Source organism: Scylla paramamosain, chromosome 9 (assembly GCF_035594125.1).
Source record: "Scylla paramamosain isolate STU-SP2022 chromosome 9, ASM3559412v1, whole genome shotgun sequence".
Taxonomy (NCBI): Eukaryota; Metazoa; Arthropoda; class Malacostraca; order Decapoda; family Portunidae; genus Scylla; species Scylla paramamosain.
This window is the reverse complement of record NC_087159.1, coordinates 17086606-17090987: the sequence shown is the minus strand read 5'-3', so window position 1 is coordinate 17090987 and position 4382 is coordinate 17086606. Positions and strand designations below refer to the sequence as shown.

At 40.6% G+C, this 4382-nt stretch overlaps 1 long non-coding RNA gene across 1 annotated transcript; it reads right to left on the bottom strand.

The window, feature by feature from the left end:
- Positions 1-661: 661 nt before the first annotated feature.
- LOC135103702 (uncharacterized) lies at positions 662-3655 on the bottom strand. Its single transcript, XR_010270170.1, has 2 exons — positions 1713-3655; positions 662-1444 (listed from the first exon to the last, which is right to left on the bottom strand). It is a non-coding gene; the product is annotated as an uncharacterized LOC135103702 (long non-coding RNA).
- Positions 3656-4382: the final 727 nt, after the last annotated feature.

Below are 4382 nucleotides of genomic sequence, written 5' to 3'. Positions count from 1 at the left end.
TTAATTCCATCTCATACAGTATGGTATCTTCATTTGTTCACTCAAGTTTTACATTCACATGTAAGATGTGTACTTAAATGCTAAATATTGTGTATTACTAACAATATGCTTACTACTATTCACAAGTAAATTACACAGGGTTAGAATCAAGAAAACAAGTACAAAAGATTAAAAATAATTTGAAGAAATGTATGATCAGGAAAAATTATAGAAGTACATGAGACTTACCATGGGTCAGTTGAAATGTGCTTCGGATTTTGCGAAGCAAGCCACCGCTGCTGGAGGGAGCTTTCACATGAGATACACAAAGATCAAGGTACCGACAGACTTTAAAGAGCTGAGAGCCACCCACATGCCACAAGTTCCCGAAAAATGCCCGTCGGAAAGAGAAACACAAAGTCAAAAGCCCATCTTTCCGAAGGGTGGGAGTGGTGGGCATGTGAAAGCTCTCTCCAGCAGCGGTGGCTTGCTTCGCAAAATCCGAAGCACATTTCAACTGACCCATGGTAAGTCTCATGTACTTCTATAATTTTACTTCAGCAATCCACCGCTATTGCTGGAGAGGCTCCACATGAGATTTTAAAGCCATGTGGGTGTACTCTCAAAACTACACAATCCTTAACGTTCTCCAAGTGAGTGATTGAAATTTAAACAAACTAAATATGTATCCCAACTTCATTGTATGAAAAATCCTCCTCCTTAAACAGATATGTCCCTTACAAAAACATATAGTACATGTATAAAACAAACAAAATATGTCAATTGAGATCCAACGCAAATGAATAGAGAAACCTGTTAACATTACAATACAGAATCCAGTATGGCCTCTTGAAAAAAATCTGAAACCTGAGTGATCTCCTTATTATAGTGTTTAGCAAAGGTTGTCTCCTGAGTCCAACCTGCCTTAGATAAGATAATGTTAACTGGGACATCCATGGCTTTGGCCTTGGAAGCAGAGGCTGGTCGAACACTGCCAGCCGTGAATTTCTTAGTATTGATACCACAGTCGACAAGAACAGTTTTAATCCACCTTGCCACTGTATCTTTGGAAACACTTTTATGTGGCTTCACCACACTGATGAGGAGTTTCCCATTATCCTTCCCAAATTCCTTTCTCAGATTCTCCGTTCTGTTAATATATTCCTTCAAGGTATTTACAACACACATTCTAGAATCAGGTAAATAAGCATGAAACTTAAGCATTCTCACATTAAACTTCGGACGACACTGCTTAATGTTGCCCCCTAACAAAAGAGATACAGAATTGTTATCAACAATAGCATTGGAATACAATAATAAATGTAAGGTCTGTACTCTTGCAGCTTGAGTCAATGCCATAAGCATCACCAATTTCAAAGTTAAAGATTTCAAAGATAGGTCTTGTAATGGGCTCATGGACCTCAGCTTCTGCAATACTGGCTGCACATCCCAGGTTTCAGCATACCTAGGGCAAGAGGGTCTCAAGTTAAACACACCACGCATAAACCTATTGATAAGTGGATGATTCCCAGCTCTACATCCTTCCAACATAATGCCTAAAGCAGAGAGAGCACCTCTTGCTGTGTTAACAGACTCATACCCCACCCCTCTATGAAATGTCTCCGAAAGGAAATTCAAAACACTAATTACAGACGGAGTAGAAGGATTGATATTCCATCTATCACAAAATGATGACCATCTTTTAATGTGTGGTCTATATTGCCGCATCGTACCTGGTCTCCACGATGCCATGATAATCTCTGTACCTTCTGACGATACACCTCTCCCTCTAAGTTGTTGCCTGACAAAAGACATGCCATCAATTGGGTGTGGGTCATAATCGGGTGTTCTTCCGCTGATGAGGGATGTCGTAGTACATTTGTTTTCTGAGTGATGAGCCTGGGGGCCTTGATCAACATTTGCAGAAGAGGGCCCATCCAAGGTTGGGAATTCCACATTGGAACAACCATCCACCCCTTGGCTCTCTCCTCCCTCATTTTCTGTAGACACCTAGTAATGAGAGAAAATGGTGGGAAAAGGTAAATCAGATCGAAACTGGCCCAATTTAATGTGAACGCATCCACATGCTTTGCTTCAGGATCAGGTCTCCACGAGCAAAAACAATCTATTTGCTTGTTTAAGCGAGAAGCAAATAAGTCAATGGAGGGAGTTCCAGAAACTACACACAACTCTTTAAAAATCTTTGGATTAAGTTTCCATTCATGTTTGTCATTAAAATTACGAGAGGCTTCATCCGCCAACACATTCTTCTTTCCTGGTATGTGTGCACAAGTAATCCAGATGTCATTGGAAATACACCAATTCCAGATATCAATGCAGATAGAGTTACACACTAGTGATTTAGTTCCACCCATCTCATTAACATAAGCAATGGCTGTGGTATTATCACACATAACTTTAACATGGCAGCCTTTAAGCAAGTAAGCAAAAGATTGAAGGGTAAACAAGATGGCCTTGAGTTCCCTTGCATTAATGTGTAGGCAACTTTCTTCTGTTGTCCATTTACCATTGGTGGAATGCTTTAATACACAACCACCCCAACCTAAATCTGAGGCATCAGTAAAAACTTCAACAGAAGGAGCAGTCCGAATAATTTTCCGAACTTGCGTACCTACTTCAGAGATCCACCAACTCAGCTCCATTTTCATTTCCTTTGAGATAGTCATAAATTTGTCAAAGTTGCCCTTTCCTACCTTTAATGCAACAATTTTGGCCTTTTCTAAAATTCTGTAATGGAGCTTACCTAATTCAACGGCCGGAATGGCAGCTACCAACATGCCAACTACCCGAGCTACCTCTCTGATCTTTGCCTTATTTCTACTGGCCAAGGATGAACAACTTTCCACAATCTTCTTCACTCTACGAGCAGGGAGTGTGACAGTCATGGCTTCAGAATCGATGATGTTGCCAAGATATTCTATGCGTTTTGTAGGCACCAAAACTGACTTGTCCACATTAATACAAAACCCCACATTTTGCAAAATTTCCACAGTATCCTTTAAACAAGCAACACAATCCTCAACTGACTTGCTACACATAAGAGTATCATCTATAAAGGAAGTAATGGTGTAGCCTTTCAATCTCAAAAAAGAAAAAATCGGCTTCAAAAGTTTAGTGAAAAGACGAGGACCTGCAGAAGCACCATTAGGAAGGCAAGTGAATTGGTATATCTTCCCTGCCCATTTAAAACAAAGGTATTTTTGCTGCTCCTCTGCAATTTTGACTGAATAATAAGCATGCTTCAGATCCACCGAAGCCATGAAAGCGCCTGAACTGATTAGCCTAATTGCCTGCTCAAAATTTTCCATTTTGAAATGGATGTAATTCATGAATTTGTTGAGTTTCTTCAAATTAAGCACCAACCTGTAGCCACCCTCTTTTTTCTCTCTCAAGAAAACTGGTGAAATAATCTGGCCCACCTGTCTGTGAGTCTCTTTGATAACCTTCTGGCTCAACAATTTATCTATTTCATTAGTCATAATAACTTTCTCCTCATCACTAAATTTGTATTCCACTTCCTCAGAAAATAAATGAATAATGTTCTGTTCATCAATCTCAAGATGGCAATGTTTAACAATGTCCAAAATGAAAGGATCACTAGTAAGTTTGCACCATTCACCAATAAACTTATGAAGCTGACCCGCTTCAAAGTCATTCCTTACCTGAATTACTGCCGGGGATTGTAGTGTCCCCGGCCCCTTGGGTTTTTTGAAGAGGAGTTCCCTCTGTGATAAGAAGGGCGGCCGTCCCCTCTGGTGGCAGGTTTGTGTAAGCCGTAAGGTTTAAACCGGGTAGACATACTCCGGAAAGCTGGCTTCCCAAAGAAACCACGTTGCTTACCACCACTTAACTTCCCAAGACCTGGAGCTCCAAAATGGGAAGTCTTCTTGTGGGTAAACTTGTTCTTCAGCCTTTCGGCCTCCTCAATCTGTTTGGTAGCTTGAGTAAGATCATCCCCAAACAGTAAGCCAGTCGCAGGAGTCTTATCAGTGCATAAGTGCGCATACTTTTGGTTTATCTCTCGTTTGAGGAAAAATCGTCTATTCATATTCAGTTTAAAGTTTGCATGCCCTAACAACCCCAAGGCACCATTAAGCATAGCCACCTCATGACCAATAACCTGATTCTGCTCCTCATTGGCAAACTTGTCCACAACAGTAAGTAATTTAACCATAATAGTAGCAGCCTTAGTTATATCCTTACCAATTTCCTTCAGTCGGAAATCAGCTTTCTTTGCCTCAGTGGGTAGGGCATCCAGCATTTGTGAGTTGCACTCGACTGGGATAAGTGCCTTACAGTTTCTAGGACGTTTAGAAGCCTCATCTGCCAAAATCTCCTTATGGTCTTCCTCTTTATACACTTTATACACTTTATACACTTTA